General features: G+C 52.8%; 1 protein-coding gene across 1 annotated transcript in view; it reads left to right on the top strand.

Moving 5' to 3' along the window:
- The first annotated feature begins 15,086 nt into the window (after positions 1-15,086).
- LINGO1 (leucine rich repeat and Ig domain containing 1) overlaps positions 15,087-18,463 on the top strand; it is a 192,444-nt gene continuing 189,067 nt past the window's right edge. Inside the window, exon 1 of the transcript XR_003043384.1 lies at positions 15,087-16,254. The gene's annotated coding sequence lies outside the window, so the exon portion shown is untranslated. The remainder of the gene's footprint in view (positions 16,255-18,463) is intronic.

Below are 18,463 nucleotides of genomic sequence, written 5' to 3'. Positions count from 1 at the left end.
TGTGCTGGTGTGCAGTTTGGCTGTTTTTTGTTGAGTTTTAGGTGTTCAGCTTATTGTTTTTTCAAGAGGAGAGATCTGGAGATGTCTCTCATGCCACCATGTTTTAGGGCAGTGATTCTTAAAATGTACTGTGCATATGAACACTGAGGATCTTATTAAAAAAAACACACGGATTCAGATTCAAGTGATCTAGAGTGGGGTCCAAGATTCTGGTTTCTAACAGGTAATGTAAGATGCTGCTGGCCCAAGGACCACAATTGAGTAGGGAGGTGCCAGGAAGCGTGGCCAAGTTGCACATATCCTAAGTGACTGAGTCTGTCTGACCCCAAAGCCTATGCTCCGTGTCTGCTGTTTCCACTTGGAATCTTGCAAACCATCCACTTACTTTACAGGAGACCAGAGACAGAAAGACTTCAGTTGGAGAGAAAGGAAGCTCTGTACAGGAGAGGGGCTTCTCTCACCAGGCCCAGACCCCTCTTCCAGGCTCAATGAGGGAGAGACAGATGGAAGAGGATTGATTCCGGGGTAGTGAAGCATCATAGCTGGGCATCCATCAGTGGTTTGTTGGAAAAATTAGTTTTTTAATTAAAAATATCTTTTCTCCCCCCCTTTCTTTCCTTTTCCCTTTAATGTCTCAGTCTAGAGTAATTATGAGTCACTCTGGAAATACTGAACCTTAGAAAAATTGTTGGTGTGACTGGCGAGGAATTTATCTGATTAACTTTGGCTTAGCCTTTGAAAAAAAGAAAAAAGGAAGTAAAAAGAAAAAGGGAGGGGGAAAAGCACTAGCTTCCTATTCTCCTTCTGGCACAAAACTTAATCACAGTGTCTGGGAGGCCAGGTGGACACTAGGATTGCTCCTTCGGGCCAGCCTGGGGCAAGATGGATTGGAAAGACCTGAGTTCATTCCAGGCATTCCCTTCCCAAGGCCTCCACCTGTCCCCCAACTTTTCTGCTTGGCCCAACATGGGAAATGGTGTCTTAGGCTGGGTTCCTGAGAAGCAGAGCTGGAAAAGGGGATTCAAGTTTTAGAGATTTATTAAATGAGTGCTTTCAAGCGATGCCCACAAAGGAGTGAGGGCAGCAAAATAAGATGGCAGAGAGCTAGGCAAGGATGTGGGGTTAGCTCTCAGGCTGATCCCAGGGAGCTCTGGAGCTAGAATAACACCTGGGTTGTCAGGAGGTACGAAGCAGGCTTTTGTTCCTGGATCTGTCAGCTATTGACTGTGGGTTGTAAACTCCCAGGCATTTCCTGATAAGGTAGGTTTCCCCTGGATGAGGGTAACCTCCAGAGAAGGGAGACAGAGGTGCTGGCCTGGTAAAAGGGATCTGGGTGAAGGCCCAACAGCACCCACTACAGATGAACTGGAGGGGGACTGCTGGGGTTGGAGAGAAAAGTACGGATTTATGCTGATTTAGGAGATAGAGTTGATAGAACTTCGTGGTTGAATGGAGGGGTAATGGAGGGTGAGTTGGCAAAAGGGGTTCCAGGCTCTTGGCTTGGGTGACTTGGTGGTTGGAGGTGCCAGGCTCGAATATGAGCACGAGAAGGAGGATAGACCTGGTGAGGAGGAGGGTGATTTGTTATCTGAACACGGCGGACATCCAGGTGGGAGTGTTGAGCAGGGAGATGGGTATGCCAGTTTGAAGCAGAGATGTGTGTGTCATATGTGTGGAGACGGGAGAGGGTGGGTGGACTGGTGTGAGTAGGCAGTGGGGAGAGAAGGTCAAAGCCAGAGCCCTGGGAATCCCTTATGATTGGGGTTTTCAGAGAAAAGGGAGCCCCAGGGTAGCTTGAGATAGTGCAGGCAAAAAGGCAGGAGGAAAAACCAAGAGAGCAAGGTCCTAGGTGCCACCTCCCATCCTCTGTCTGTCTCAGTCATTACCTATCCTCTCTGTCAGTGCATCTTTACAGAAGGAAGCAGCCTTGAGGAGTCTTGATTGACTGTGATCACCTCGAGTTTGGGAATTATACCTGTCCTGATTAGTATTGTGGTCCTAGCACCTATCATGCTCCCTGGCACAGAGGTGAAAAGTAAGTTTTGAAAAATACACTAGCTAACACTCATATAGTACCTACCATGCACCAGGTACTGTATATAAACTCATTTACCTCTGAGGAAGGTGCTATTGTTATCCTTATTGTACAGAAGAAGACTCAGAAGCACAGAGAGGTTAAGTAGCTTACTCGAGGTCACACAGGTGGTAAGTGGCAGAGTTGAGCCATGACTACTTAGCTCCTGTGGGAATTTGTGAGATTTGAGGTCAGCCTGTTTGGGACCAGGGTAAATGACTGTTTCGTGACCAATTACACTTAGTCTGTTTTCTCTGTTGTCAGGTGCTGAAGGCTACCTCCCTACTGTGGAAGGGCTTGGGTTTTAAAGGTCTAATCTTATATCTGGAGCTGATGCAGGAGATTGGGTGCTCCAGGAGTAGGATTTAAGATTTCCTGAGCTCAGGGTCTGGGGGGTTCTGCCCACCATCGGGGCTGTTGGAACTCAGGGGAAGGAGAGAGTACCAGGCCCAGGGCAGTCCTGGAGGACTTCCAGGAGGGGGTATGGAGGAATGTTTTTTTTTTTCAGGCCCAGCCTTTGTGCCCTTTTCTCCAGACAATGGGCTCTGCTCCTACCCCTGCCACCAGCCTTAGCGCTGCCATCCTGACAGTGTTGGGGCACCTCCCTGTCCCTCTGCTAGCCCTGGTACTGGTGTGGATCCTGCACTCCACCCTGTTCTAGGATCCTTCCTTTCACTCCGTATACACGAGAGCTCATGTAGAGTGCTGAGTATATCTGTATCACCCCCAGGCCTGAGTCATGGTCCAGGCATCATGGCTCCAGGGGCTAGGGATGAAGGGGACTCAAGAAATGCCATGGGAAGGGTCAGAAAGAAGGGGAGGGTGACTTTAGTAAGGAGCTTGGTGATGCGTGTGAGAGTATATGCTTGTGTATCTGCCCATATACGTGTATATGTGCATATGTTGGTGCTTCCATGCACATGCCTTGGGTACACATGTGTATTTGTGTAAAACACTGAAAAGGACATCAGTGCTTCCTTGTCTTAAACTTGTAGGTTCTCTCACCTCCCATCATCTCCCGATGAGAGCTGGTGCCTTGGGTCATGGACTCTAGCTCCCCATGGGCCCAGGTTCCTGAGTCTATGCCCACTCAGCCCCTATTGCATCTAATGTAGCAACTTCTAGATGAAAAATATCGATGACACTAACACACAGTGGAGCCAGCAGTGCCTCCAAATGGAGAAAATCCAATCCAATCCGTCATCCATTCCCACCACCAGCCACTGGCAGCCCACCTGCCACCCAGTTTTCCCTCTCTAGGCCTTGAGGCCTTGCTCCCACACAGAACATCAATCAAAGGGGCCCACTGAGGATGGAGGGGTGAATAAAATCAGTGCCCTCTCTGCCTCAGGCTCCTTGGTCTTGCTTCTCTGAGAGCCTGATGTCCTCATCTGTGCTCAGGCCAGTTCAGTCTGGGTAGAGTCCAGGTTTCCTTCTATTGAAGGACTTGTCTGTGTTCCCTGGGCTGCAATGAGGAGTTCAGCTCGCAAACCTGGAGCAGCAGGAAGAGGCCTGAGCTTGAGTCAGGGCCTGTCATTGCCAAAGATTCTGTCTACTCTGAGCCTCAGTTTCCACAAGTCTGAAAAGGAGATCATGATTTCTGAGGCTCAGATGAGGAAGGATGAGCAGGGGCTGTGTGGACTGTGAATTGCTGGGCCTACACTGTGCTGGTATCCACTGGTGCCTTGCTCAGTAGGAGCATTTAAGGCCATAAGCCAGAGATGGCACATGTTTGGCTCATAGGGTACTTAAAAGAAATTGAATAAGTGGTCAACATATAAAAAAATGGTCAGTTTCTGAAGGACGTTGAGCTTTTTGTTTCTTTTGAAAAATCAGCAGGAGCTTTTATGAAGTACCTGTGGTCCCTTAACCCTTCCTCAACAGGCCTATTTCTGGTTACCTGCCTTACCTCTGGGGGTGGTGACCCGACCTTTTCAGAAAATGTTGGCATTTTGGAAGGGGTCTTCTCCAATGGCCCATGCAAGTGACTGGCCTGTATTCAGGTACAGGAGGAGGGCACAGCTGCCTCCTGAACCCCTTCAGTGCACAATCCCTCTCTGTTCCCACCCTGCAGCCCCAGCAGTTCTCTGGGTGCCTGACTGCCCTGCCAGGCAAGGGTCAAGGGAGGAGCCGTGCCTTGGATGTGACTGCTTTTCCTCCTCCATCACCTTGACCTTTGCCCACATGGCATGTTCTTTCCAAGACTCAGGTGGCCATCTGGGCAGGTTCTCTCAGAGCAAGTGTAAGCTAGGCCAGACATTCCTTCTTTCCCCACCTCCAGTCCCTCAGTGAGGCTCACTGTACTCAGGCAATGGTTTGTGCTATGGCTAGCTCTGTTGGATCAACCATATGGGGCAGGGATGGGAGAGCTGCTCTCATTGGATTGGAAAAGGGGCAATCTGGAGTTCCTGATCCACTTCTCTTCAGTTGTGTGACTTTGGGGAAATAACCTAACTTCTCTGAATCTCAGTTTCCTCACTTGTAAAATACCTACTTCCATTGGTTGTTATAAGGATCAAATGGGATCAAGTGTAAGAGAATTGCCTGGCACGGGTCAGGCACACAGGTACTTAATAAGTGTTTGCTGAAAGGAAGAGTTGAGGGTTCTCAGACCTAGTAGTGGAGCCTGCATAGTTGCTCTGTAATGGAACCTAAGAGGTCCTGTGGCTGGCTGGGGCTGGATATGATGAGAAAAGTAAGGGGCCTCTGCCTTGAAACCTTGCCCCTTACAAGCTAGGGTAACTGGGGAATGTGGGAAGGGGAAGCAAAGGGTAGAGGTGTAGCTGCTTCTCTCTCCCCATTTCCCACTTTTGTGTTGGGGACACAGCCCTTTACCTATGAGCTAGCCCCGTCCTTCAATGCGGAGGGCTCCTGCTATCTTCCATCACTGGAATCTGGCTGAGATGGGGAGTGTGGGGTCCCAGAGAGGCCGGTTGTGAGGGAACAGATGGCACCAAAATCAATTGGTCCTGAAGTCACCTCGGGGGTTTCCCCATTGGGACTTGTGAATTGTGGCTGTGGGAACTGAAGGAGACTCTCTCCTTAACTGGTTTTAACTTGAAAGCACAGGCAGGACATAGATATTTCAGGTACTCCAAGTAGGGAGCTTTAGGACAGAGAGGATCTGAGCAGTCCCTGAGAGGAGGGCCTTTCTCCTCCTTCCCCTAAATGCTGCCCTCTGGCCATCTTTGGAACACAGCAATGGAAATCACTGCCTTCTCCCTGGATGTTCTTTCTAAAGCCATGAACTGGGCGTGCACAGCTGCGTGTGGTTGCTGTCCCAGAGGAGGAGGCTACTCAGGGAAGATGGTGATAATGGTGATAATGACAGCTGATGACATTTTCTGAGCATCTGGGCTAAACACTTCCTTCTGCACTCACCCCAATACCAGGCTATGGACCATCTCGTTGAGGCACATCCTTTACATAAAAATTCAGATGAGAATGAAACCACCCACAGGGAGGAGGAAGAGGTGCCTTAACTCATGAACTTTACAGAGGATTCTCTGTGGTGGTGGTGAATCTGAGAAATAGCTTTCTGTGTGAGCTTAGGGGATTAGTCCATGTCCAAAAGGTTGATTTCCCTGCCTGGTTTTAAAGAACACGTCCAGAGAACCAAGTCAGTTTTGGGGTCTCCAGACTTCCTGCCTGCAGACAGGAGAGATATTTCAGGACCCTGGAGAGTACCCCGAACTTCCTGAAAGTGGATGAAATGAGGAGTTGGGCTTTTCAGAACTGGTTGGTCCTGGGAAATTATCATATAGGGTTCTGGACGTGAGGCCTAAGGCCCTGGGAACATGAGTTCCAAAGTCATTCATTAGGTCAGTGGCCTCATGTTTCCACATGACCTGACCACTTGTGGCTGTCTTCTGGAACAGAGGTAAAAGCAGGGGCAGCTCAACTTGCTTCTGTGTCCTGAGTCTGCAGACACAGGTGTCTCATTTATTGCATTCTAAAGAGTGTGTGTAAATAGGAATGTAAGTCCAATCCACCCTCCAACACCATCTTGGGTGGCTCTGGGCTTGGAAGCAGTGCTTGGTTTGATAGGCAGCATGGTGAATGGTTACAGCCGCAGACTCTGCAACCTCACTGCTTATAATTGGATGGTGGTTGTGTGAAATTGGGTGCATTTCTTAACTTATCTATGCTTCAGTTTCCTCATCTGTGAAATAGGGATGATAAAGCACCTACTTTATAGGGTGTTGTGAGAATTAAACATAACATATAAATCCCTTAAAATGGTGCTTGGCATGTAGTTAGTGCAGTAACATATTATTTTTTACTCCCAAGCATTTCTGCTCCAGCTCTGACGTATGCCAGGTTCTTCCCATGGTACCCCCAGTCTTGCTTCCAGGGTCAGACTGGAAGAGGAAGGTGTTTCTTTGCCTTGTAAACTGTTGGAGTGCCTGAAGAACTGTCTGAGGAAGCATTGGGTTGGGAACCGAGAGGCTCCACTGCTTTGGGCCATGTCCAAGAGGGACTCCCAGGAACTGGGCTGTGGAGCTGCCATGAAGTAATGCCTGGTTTTCATGAGCTCTCACTAGTGGATTATTCACTTCTTCCCTGCAGCCTCTCTGGGCCTGGAGAGTTGGGGGAAGTGGGCTGGGACTTCAGGAGCTTCAGCTTCTTTCCTGCCACTGTCACAGAGCCTGGTCTTGACCATGACCTCTCTGAGGTGCTATGTGGACTGCAGAGGATACCTGGTTTCTTAGTGTGGCTCTGTTATGAGCAGTTCACCTTCGGGCTTAGGATAGGTCTCTGTCCCTCTTTGGGCTTCAGTGTCCTCATCTGTAAAATGGGGGGATAAGACTGGCTGGTCTCCGAAGCCTCTCCCAGCCCTGCTAGGCACTGGAGTAAATTCCACAGAGAACCTCTCCTCTCTCCTCTGCTAGCCTCACCAGAGGGTATGTAGTGGAGAGTGGGAACAGAGGACCTGGTGCAGAGTAGGATGTGAAAGATGAGGCAGGAGGAGGAGTCCCAGTGGTTCCTACCTTTCTAGCTTGAGCAATTGGTTGACTGGGGTGTTGTTTACTGAGATAGGGAAGAAAAAGAAGCAAAAGTAGGTTTGGGGAGGGAAGATCAGTTTTGGTTCCACTGTATTTGAGGTGCTTGAAGGATGTGCCTAAAGCAGACAGCACGGAGATGACTTTGGATTTGCACCAGGGATATTTGCCTCAAAGGCCATATTCTTTTTGGTACAGTAGCTCAGCATGCACAGTGCACACTCAGCCTGTGCAGAGTGTGCACTGTACATGCTGAGCTACTGAGGGCTAAGGAGGGGTCAGAGAGGGCTTGTGTTCAGGGCAGTGCCAGAAGTGGGAGTAGTAGTGGTGGAGAGAAAAGAAAGCTTAATCAAGAAGGGCTTTTTGGAGGAAGCCATTGGATGTTTTGTTCTGTAAATATCAAGAGAGGGTGAGGTCTGAAGGGGAACAGGAAGCACCGTCAGAAGGGTTCTTAAAGGCCTTGCTCAGCAACATTATATGACTTGCCCAATGTCACACTAATAGGTGGCAGAGCTAGGATTACAACCAAGTCTGCCTCACTCCATGGTCTCTTTTCTCAGTCCCACAGGATAATTCTCTCAGGGCGTGACGCCTGGTAGGGGGAGAGGAGAGGGCCAGGGGCTACAGAGTGTGATGGACTTAGTCTCTCTCAATTCAGACCAATTTTCTCTACCCCGTAGGTGGTCAAATTTCAGATCAACAGAGACAGCTGAACTTTGCCCCCTGATGTTATAGAACATGAGAGCTGGGATTGTCCTAGTTTTAAGACATATCTGACTCTAGGTGCAGCGTTGTCTTTTCATGTAGGTGGCCTGCGTAAGTAACTACTTAGCACCTGTGAGCCGCAGTGCACCCAGAATATCCTTTTCCCCTCAAACTGGTCTGTCACCACACCCTAGAGTCCATTAGTGCACCCTGACTTTGGAACAGACATGGCCTGACAGGGTCCCTCCCAGGAGGGAGCACCTCTTGACTTCTCCCATTTTACACCAAGGAGACTCACCAGACACTTTCTTCTGGGCAGAAGGGGTGAGGCTCCCACGGGGTGCGGGGGGGCATTTTTCTTCAGGCTTTGAAGAAGACCAGTCTACCATATGAGGGCCTGGCTCTCCTGACAGAAGAACTGGGAGCCACTGGGAACACCAAGCCACAGTGGTGGCAGCAGTGGCGAACAGCAGCAGTGCAGTGAGTATGCAGTGTCAAGTGGGGTGCGTTATTCTCAGTGTGAATTAAAAATTAATATTAATCAAACATACTAATTGATTTCTTTCCTGTTTGCTCTGCTGTGCCATTCTGATGCCTGTCTGCCTGCCTAGCCCAGTACATCCCAGCTTCATGCCATGGCTGGGCAGCCCAGGCTGCTGCACAGGTCTTTGAGACAGGCCCCGGGGTAGCTGGAGGTGCCTCATTCTAGATGTGGAAAATTGGGAAGGGTAGATACAACCATGTCCCCAAACTTAAGACCCAGTGCTGGGCTTGGAAAAGGGGCAGGCAGGAAGAGACGTCACTCAGATCCAAAAGAAACACCTGTGCTGGGCTGGGAGGCAGAACCCTAGGGAATATGTGTGGGGCCATCATTAAATGACATCTTGTTCTGTCTCTGAGCTCAGTTTCCTCATCTGTGGAATGGGGAGAGAAAGGCAGATGAAATAATTCCCTCCTTATTCTAGCACTGGCCTATGGACCGGACTGTCCTTCCCTGGGGTCTGACTCCTACCCCTCCCCGCCTCCCCCAACCCCAGCCAACAAGGAACCCTGGCCACCTCCTTCCCCAGGCATACCCTGACTTGACACTTACCTCTGTGCAATCCTGGGCAAGACACTTAACATCTCTGAGCCTCAATTTTCTATGGGTGAAATGGGGATGATAATACCAGTATGTGGACGGAGATTAGTGTGCAAGAGGTTTACGGGATCAACAGCATGGAGAGAGGGACAGAGGGAGAAGCAAGACGGGGCAGAGAAGCAAGAAGGTGGGCTGTGATGGTTTGGGACCTGAACGTTCTTCGCTGGGTTGTCTGAGTTGGGGCAAGAGGGTTGGGCCTTTATCCTCTGCTTTGAACAGTCATTGGATGCAGCTGCCCATGGAAGGGCAAGGCCTTGGGCAAGGTGCACCTCTCTCAGCAAGGGAAGGTACTCACCTGTGGCCCAGCAGCCTCAATACCTCCAGTAGAGGAAGAAGTGCCCCAGCCTGAAGGGGATCTGGGCTGTGTGCCAAGGTGCCCCTTACACACTGCAGACAATGGAGGAAGGCTGGTATGAGGGCTCCCTGGAACAAGATCATTAAGCCTGGTGGGTATCAGCTAGCGGCAAATGGCAATTACTCTGTCGAAAAGGCCTTGGGAGTCCCTGGTTTCCTGCCTTAATAACTAGATATTCCCTAAGTCCTGCCTCTTAATTCTTAAATATCTATCCTTGGATCCCTCCACCTCACTGCATCTCCTCATCTGGATGACCCCAACAGCCTCCTCTCCAGATTCTACCTCTAGTTTCACCCTCTCCAATCTATCCTTCCCACAGGAGCCAGAGGGAGTGTCCACAGATTCGAATCTAACTATCTGTCTCCCCTTAAAACCTTCACAGTCCAATCATCCTCCATGGCATTCAGGAATCTTGGTGACCTGGCCCTGACTCCCTGCCCTGCCACCTCCCCGGAGTGTACCCTGCTCGCCATCCTGCTACTCCCTCTACAGTGTGGGTGTTTTCTTATTTTTCTGTGTTCATGCAGCTCTTTCCTTCCTTCCTTCCTTCCTTCCTTCCTTCCTTCCTTCCTTCCTTCCTTCCTTCCTTCCTTCCTTTTTCTTTCCTTCCTTCCTTCCTTCCTTCTTTCCTTCCTTCCTTCCTTCCTTCCTTCCTGCCTTCCTGCCTTCCTGCCTTCCTTCTTCCCTCCCCTTTCCCCTCTCCTTCTTTCCCCTCCCCTCTCCTCTCATTCTTCTCTCTTACATTCAAACATCATCCATGTGACCAGCACATATTCCCTGAATCCCTGCCATGGCCAGGCCTGGGCTGGTGGGTGCCTAGGACTAGAGGTGACCTAGACCCAGTTGTGCCCTAATCAGTGCACTCCCCTTTCCCTAGGCCTCCCTTCCCTGCCCAGTGAATATTCCTATACTTCCTTTAAGGGCAGCCATTCCACGACTTTTTTGGGAGAGCCAGAACTGGCTGCCAGCCCAAGTGAGCACAGCAGGCCCCCTGCTCTACTCCAAGGCTTGGGACCAGGCTCCATGGGCTCCCGACTGTCAGTTCTATGACCCAGCTGGCCTCCAGCCCCCTACCCTGACTCAGTGCCCACTCTAGAACTTGGAATCTTGGCATTCCTCTGTGAGGGTGGCTATCCATGTGCCTGTCTGCTCACAGCCTGAGTTCCCCCAAGGCTAGGGCCCCACTGGGCCTGGCACAGGACATAGCTTCTGTGAGTAGGAGCTGAATGGCAGGTCTGTTTTCCAATGTGTACACACTTCCAGGTCCTCAAATCCCCTTGCCCGAACTGTATCTCCAATCCCCTCTCTCAGTAACAGGCAGATCTCTGCCCAGATCCCCAACATCTATTACTCCTGCTACCACCACCCCTGCCTGACCCTGCTGTCATGTGACTGTGCTGGACTGCAGGTCCCCAAGTCCATACTGGCCATAATCCATTCTCATTTATCTATAAATGAGAATCATCCTTGTTCCTATTTCCTTGGGCTGAATCGAACCTTCACTGAGAAGGCACACATGATAAGCTTCTGGACAGCAAAGCACTTTCCTGTGCTACAGGTAGGTATGATAACTGTAGAGAAAGCTGTTGTAGCAGGTCTGTGGATTGACCCGAGCCCTCTCAACAAGCTGGCATAGCTCCTGCTCTGAAAGCTAAAGGCTACCTGATGACCTGGAGACAGCTCCTGCAAGGTCATCCCAGCATCCTTAGGACCTCAGGATGGGCCCTTAAAAAGATAAGGCAGGCTCAGAAGCAGCAATTGCAACTCAGAGGTGAGAAAAAGCCTCCCACATGCAGAGTGCAGTGCTGTCAGGGAGGGAGTGAGCTCTGTAGTGGCTTCACCTCCAGCTGCTTCACCTCCAGCTGCTGTCAGGGAGCCAGCCCTCCTTAGGGGAGGGAAGGTGGCACTCCACAGAGTCCCCCTTCCCTGGACTCTCCCCAGGCAGTCTGAGATGAAGCAAGGCAGGGGGCTTGTTGTGGTGACCCAGGCCAGCTCCTTCTCTCTGTAAATGGAACTCATAAACCCATCTCTGCCTGGCAGTACCCATGAGGGTAATTCAGTCCTATTGGGGAAGCATGCCATGTCCTTGGTGGGGAGCAGATGGCTAAAGTTCTCCAGGGGGAAGTTTTATAAGATCAGCTGCTATGTCTATTTCCCCTGACGGTATTGACTTCAGGGTCCCAGAAGGATGCTTGACAAAGGAGCGATGCCCTTGATAAGGTAGCTTGAGGTTATACCAAGAATTCCAGTTTCCTTCATCTTCTCTCCTACCCAGAAAGACTAGAGGCGTAAAAATTATTCCCTTTTACACATGGTAAAATCAAAGTCCCAAGGATTCAATTCAGCTTTTATAGACCAGCAGAGACCCCCAGACATCTGATGGGGGAGCAGTGAGTGAGGGTGTTGAGTGGTGGTGAGATGCTCAGTTCAAACGCCACTGCCTTCTACTTCAAAACTCCAGGGCCAGCCCAGAGTCACCAGGCTAAATCCTCAACTCTTTATGGAGCCCACTAGAACCTGCTGTTCTGACCCCATGCCACCTGCAACCCCATATCCAATTCTCTCTCCTCATGCCACATGGGATTTCCTCCTTCCTCTCACCACTGGGCCTTTGCATGTGCTAGCCCGTCTCTCTGGAGCCCCCTACTTCTCCAGGTTAATATCTACCCAAATTTCTGGTGCTAGGTCAAATGTCATGTCCTGCAGAAAGGAAGCCTTTCCTGACTCCCAAGAACAGACTGGACTTTGACCTAACAGCCCCATAGCTCTTCATAGCACTTGTCCTAGTTGTAATTTTACATTTCTTTGCATGATGGTTTGATTTCTGTCTGTTGCTTTCTCTGGACTCTAAGTCCTCTGATGTGTATTCCCCACACGAGGCACTGTGCCTGGTGTGAAGCAAGCCTTCAATAAATGTTTGTGGAAAGAATGAAGAATAATGGCTGTCAGTTCAAATCCTGGAACCCCACACTGAACCTTGGTTTTCCCTTCTCTGAAATGGGAATGATAATACCAGGATTAGTGGGAGGAATGAAATCAATGAAAACTCCTGACTTATAGCTGGTTAAGAGTAAAAAGGAGGGAGAATGGAGTGGGCAGAGGGTAGGTAGTCAAGGAAGGGTGTTTAGCGAAGAAAGGATTTGAATGGATTGTGTGGAAGTCTAGTGGTGGTGGAGACGTGTGGGGAAAGACTTGGAGGTGACTGAGTCTGTCTGACCCCAAAGCCTATGCTCCGTGTCTGCTGTTTCCACTTGGAATCTTGCAAACCATCCACTTACTTTACAGGATGAGATAGCAAAAAGACAGCCTGTCTGGGTGGGGCATTTCTCTGAACACTTGGTGATCCTATTTACTTTTCAGCCTGACCCAGAATGCCAGGGTTTGGCCAAGAAGACAGGCAGGAAATGCCTGCTACCTCCTGGGACTCTATGTGGGCCACTTGGGCTGGACCTGGCTTGGTGACTAGGTCTGGGACGCTGTCAAGGTCTCCCCCACTGGCCTGAAATGGAAATGGCTGAAAATAGCACAGGGGCCCTGGGTGGCATCTGCAGAGGCACTGACCCAGCCCTTGTGGCAGGAAGCATCCAGCTCCCAGCTTCTAGTGAAGGGGCTCCTCCCTGGAGCTGCCCATACTAGCCTGGCCCCTGGCTCCCAGCCCCCAGGCTGCTGCTGCTCTGGCCACAAAGAGTGGTTGCTCCAAGTGGGCCTCTCTGCAAATTCTGGCCACTAGTGTAAGGGCAGGACACTAGCAAAAGGGGACCTTTGTATCTGCTGGATAGGAGGCCAAGGCTGGACCTACTGAGGAAAAATAAATGACTTGGACATACATTCATTGCCTCTGTGGAGCACACAAGCTTGCCCCCAAACTTAGAGAGGAACTTGAGGCTCAGAAAGGGTGTGCTATGAATCTGAGGTTATACAACAAAGCTGGAGGCATAAATTCTCAAGCGTGGCTCCCAGAACAGAGAGTAAGAGAAATGGATGGGGATGTAGACTGAAACTGCTGCTCTGCTTGGATGTCAAGGTCTCTGGGGAAAGGCTGTTTGTCTCCGTTTGGCTTCCCTAGGCCCCACCTGGGAGCCCTGGGAACACTCCTCAGGAGGTGTGTTGAGCTAGAGCAGGCAACAGCCGTGAGCTCATCTCCCTTGAGGACCCCAGGAAGTCTGGTAGGAAGGCAGAAGGAAAATGGCCAGGCAAGGAGGGAACAGGGGGACAGTAAGGGCCTTTTGGATGGGCCATAAAATCAAACTTAGGTGTGGGGAAGGAAAAGGCCATTTGTTGAATACCTACGGTGTACTAGGTTATTCCTGTAACATTCCTTGTGAATCCCAAACCAATCCCCTTGGTGGCTGAGTCTTTTTATTTCCACGGTACAGAGGAGGATACTAACGCTAGATCTGGCACTGGGTATGCTTGACACCAAAGTCTAGAGTCTTTATAGGGTACCTTAATGGGTGGGTGCCCTTCTCTGGTCCTTGCTGGATTCATATCCCAGCCACAGCAAAGCCTGGGCTTCTCCCACTCCCAGTTCCAGTCAGCAGGGGGAGACTGTGTTGCACCTGGCTGCAGAGATGAAGAGCAGAGGTTAGGACTGGGCTTACAGGAGAGGAGAGGACAGGAGGCCTCTTTCAAAAGCTCCTTGGTTTGGGGAGCCCTTAGCCATGTCTCTGTGATGCCTGAAAGATGAGGAGGGCTTCTGCCTAGATTTGCTAAGTGGCATCCCCACTGCTGCCCCAGAACAAAGTTGCAACTCCTAAATTCAAGGCTCTTATAGCTTCTCTTCCCCCAAATATACCCATCTTTCCCTGTTTCCCACTTTCAGGTCTTCGCACCTGCTCTTCTCTTGGCATGGGATGCCCTTTATGTTCCTTTCTACCTGGCCAACTCCTACTCATCCTTCAATCCCTGGCTTCAATGTTACCTCTTCCAGGACTTCTCTTGGATCTCCTGCATCCCCCAAAGTTCCATTATACCTCCTGTTCTCTTATTTAGATGTGTCTAAATCATTTGTGTGTCCCCAGTACCTAGCACAGGACAGGGCACATGATAGATGCTTAGAGAACAAATGGGCAAAATGTATCTCTCTGTGGCGGTTGGGGAGCAAGGGTCTGTCTGGGGTGGGAGTAAGAGTGGGGGACCAGGAAGATGAAGTGCTCATGTACCAGCCCTATCTAGGATAAGGCTGGCCAGGAGTCTAGGGGTACTCTTTACTTCCCAGGAGTGTTGGGAGGGTCCAGGGAGATCTTGGATGTGAAAGAGCTCTGCAACCTGTATGCTTTCCCTGGTAGGCCCCTGTACCTCCCAACTTTGTCTTGTTCCTTTGATAAGAGGATGGAGAAGGAAGGTTATAGAATGAGGGAAGGGGCAGACCAGGCCCGGTGAAGGTGGGGTGGTGGTGGCTCTCAGAAGCAAGGAGTAGGTGGGATTTTGGGGACTGAGGGCCCGCCTTGGGTCTCTCTCTTCTACGAGATTTAATACATAGCCTCAGAGATGATGGAAGCCAATGTCCTTCCAAAGAAGGGTAAACTGAGGCCCAGAAAGAGGCAGGCATTTGCCCAAGGTCATAGAGCAGGAGTAGGAGGCCACCCTGTGATCCCTGTCCTCCCAGCACGACAGGTGTCCTCGCTCTGGGCTCAGAATCAGACAGCTGCTTCCCTGATCCTTCCTCCTCGACCCCGCAGTCCCAAGCAACCATTCTGCGCTGCTCCCATACCTCCAGCCTGCCCCTAAGCTTAGCTGCCAACAAGCACTGAGCGCCCCACCCTGGATGGCTGGTCTGGGCAGCTTCCGACCGCCCCTCTCCTTGACTCACCTCCAGCCCGGGAAGGCCGGGCTCAACGGCCAGGAACAGGGTGCCACCCGCACGGCCCCGGCTGTGCCACCACCTCGGACTGTCCCCGCGCGGCGAGGTTGTCCTTCTCGGTGCCCCCGAGTGGGCAAGGCGAGCCCGGTGCGCTATCCCTTTAAGCCTGGGAGAGATGGGAGCTGTCAGCGACAGCCGAGGCTAGAGCGGGACGTCGCCGCCGGACAGGCCAGAGCGAGTAGCCACCGAGCGAGCGCAGAGAGGAGAGGGCGGCGGGGACGGGGCACAGCTGGTCCTCTCGTTGTCTACTGCGCGCTCGAACCCTGGGCCAGGCGAGCTGCGGGCGGCACCCAATGTAATGCAGAAAATGTGAGAGGCAGCCCAGGGAGGTGGGGAGCAGAGAGCGCGGGAGAGGGCGGCAGCACGATAGCGAGAGAAAACGCGAGAGACAGATTGGGATCCAGGAGCAGGCAGGAGAAAAGAGAGGAAGTAAAGAGGGGCAGTGACAGAAGACGAGGAAAGAGAGAGCGGGAGAGCACGCGGCTCCGGGTGGCGGCGTGGGCGACGAGGGAGCTGGTGCCTCTGGCTGTCAGCGTCGGCAGCCCGAGTTGAGTGCCCCGGCCGGGGTTCAGGCTGGGAGAGTGGCCGCGGCCGGGTGGGGCATGGTGGCGGAGCAGAGACGCCCGAGGGGCTCCCCTCCGGAGACAGTTGGGGACCTGAAGCGGGGCCAGCCTGGAAGGGGACGCAGGTTTGCTTATTCGGCGCCGCGGGCCGCACTCCGGGAGCTTCGGCGGGCCGGTGCATCCAGCCCTTTGTGAGCGCCACCGGAGGGAGAGTCGGAAGTGTGGAACCGGGGGTGCGGCCGCGGATTGCACGCTCGCGCGCGTGTGTGTGAGCGCAGGCGGGTGGGAGCGCGCGTTAGGGATTCTGCTGGCATCGCAGCGTGGAGGGCAGAAGGCAGGAGCGGGCGCGCAGGGGAGCGCGGTGGCCCTCCCGCGCACACGCACACGCGCGCGCGCGCGTACACACGCCCTCCCTGCTCGTTGCTGCTGCTTCCATCTCGGAGCCGAGACCTGCGGAGCGGGAACCGGACCCGGAGCGGGAAGCGGAGCGGAGGCGAGCCGGGGATGCAGCCAGAGAGCAGAGCTGCGCGCAGAATGCGCGCCCGAGACGGTGAGTTGCCCAGGCCCTGATGCTGCGGCCAGGCCGGGATCGCGGGGCGCAGGCCGGGAGCTGGGGTGCCTGCTCGCCGGCAGCGCCGCATGCGCGGTATCTGATTGGGCGGGAGCCTCGGGGCAGTGGGTGGGGGTGGGATGTTGGGTGCGCGCCCGTGGAGGCATGCACGCGCGGAGCGGGAGGGGGCGCGCGCGGCACCCCAGTTTGTGACCGCGCGCCCGCCAGCTGCGCGGCCCCTCCTAACCCTCGCCCGCCGCCAGAACCCCCGCGACTTGGAGCAACTTTGTGTGTGCGGTGAGAGGATGGAGGCGCTTTAATGGTGGCATTTCGGCCTTTCTTTCCTAAGGAGAGAAAGCGAGGTTCGAATGGGGCGGGGCGCAGGCTGTGCCGCCGGGTGGACTGAGGGGTGCGTCTCTACCACTCAGCTGGCACAGCCGCCCGCCCTCGGGGACATCGGTCCAGCCCCGAGGCGCCGCTCTGGAGCCGCTCCGGGCGCCAGACTCCTGTGACCCTGCCGGGGTCGGGTGGGACGGCGCGGCGACAGCATCCAGGTCGTCTTTGCAGCCAGGCTGAGGACACGGGGCTTGAGGTGGGGGAGCGGGGAGACATGCCTAGAGTGTATGTATGTGTGTCCCCGCACCTTCTGCTCTGTGGGATTGGCTGTTGGAAGAAGGGAACTGCTCAAAAGGTGCAGAGCTCCCCAGAGGCTGCGAATTGGACAGGGTACCTCTAGGCCCTCGGCCTGGTGCCCCGCCATCCTAGCTTTGCTTGCAGCCATGCTCCTGCGTACCTCATTCTGTGTGATGAGGTTGTGGCTGTGCTATATCCCCAACCCCCATCACGGAGTCTTCTCTCACACTCCTTTCCTGTGCTGGCTGCCTCAGGGAACTTCCTAGCCCCCTTCAACCCCCAAATGCTAGACCTGCCCCTGTAGTGGAAGATGGCATGGGAAGATGTTGTCTAGGATGGTGCCCCTGAGAGATGGGGAACACTCTGTCCACAGGAGTGAGAAGCTCAAGGAAGGGTCAGAGTTCAGGCCCCCTGCAGGCCCTTCCCCTTTATCACATCCTCCCTGCTTCCAAGGCAGGCTCTTCCTCCTCTAGGAAACCTGTGATTGCTCCTGAATCCTTCCATCCAGCTTGGGCTTCTAGGCTGGAGCAGCTGGTTTTCTCAGCAGCCCTTGTCCATATGCTCTCTTTACTGGCACTCAGTGTATGAGCCTGTGGAGTCAGAAGTCTTGTTCTCAGCCTAGATTCTGGGTAGAGGGGTGTAACGCTGAACCAATCAGTAAGTATCTACCTGGTCTCTGAGGAATGGTAATACGTTGTTTGACCAGCTTTCAGGCTTAAATTTTACTTCCACTTACATTTTCCCTCTGGAATCTCTCAGCCACCTTGTGAGAATGCAAGGTCCATGGGCTTCCTCTCCATTTCACAGAGAAGAATTTTGAGGCAGAGGTGGACTTAGGAGAATTCCAGTCTCAGGGTGGCCCCTTCCTGTGAGGGTATCCTTTAACCCTGGTCTTTGGCAAGGTGTGGGAGGGGGCAGGGAAGACACCCCACTGCTGGAGGGTCTTCCTAGGGCAGCTATCCTGCTGCCTGTGAGCAACATCCTCCCCTGATGGGCAGGACGGTGGGCACAGCCACTCTCAACTTTATTCTCCTTGGCTTGACTTCTGGTACCTCTTGACCCTAGCCTCATTAACCTTTGCTTCCTAGATCTGGGGCCAGAATCTGCCAGCACTCTGCATGACGGCTTGTAAATCCTTAACACTGGGATGTCCGTATCATTCATAGAAATCATCCCCAGCCTGGCACTCTAGGCTAGGCACTGGCATTGTCCTCTTGTTTAGGCCCGGAACCCTTCTCACTCTCCTGAGATCTCCATCCTGGAGCCAAAGAGCTCACCCTCAGGGGAATAGGTTACCCACAGAGGTCCAAATGTGCATTGTGGGGAGGGAGACCTCGTGGGTATTGAGACCACTTCCTTCCCAGGTGGCCATCTGAGGCACAGCAGGCTAGAGTGGCTGTCAGCACCAGGCAAGCCTCTGTGACCCCTCCAGTCTTGATGGCAGCCTAGACTCATCCCCAGGGCTACTCAGGCTGTTGGAGGCCTCTTGTGGGGGAGTGTGTGTGTGTGTGGTGCGGGGGGCTGTTGCCCAGGAGTGACCAAAACTCCTCCTGGGGCTGGGAGGTGAGGTTGGCCT

Source organism: Pteropus alecto, unplaced genomic scaffold (genome assembly GCF_000325575.1).
Source record: "Pteropus alecto unplaced genomic scaffold, ASM32557v1 scaffold38, whole genome shotgun sequence".
NCBI lineage: Eukaryota > Metazoa > Chordata > Mammalia > Chiroptera > Pteropodidae > Pteropus > Pteropus alecto.
This window is presented reverse-complemented; position numbering and strand designations above follow the sequence as displayed.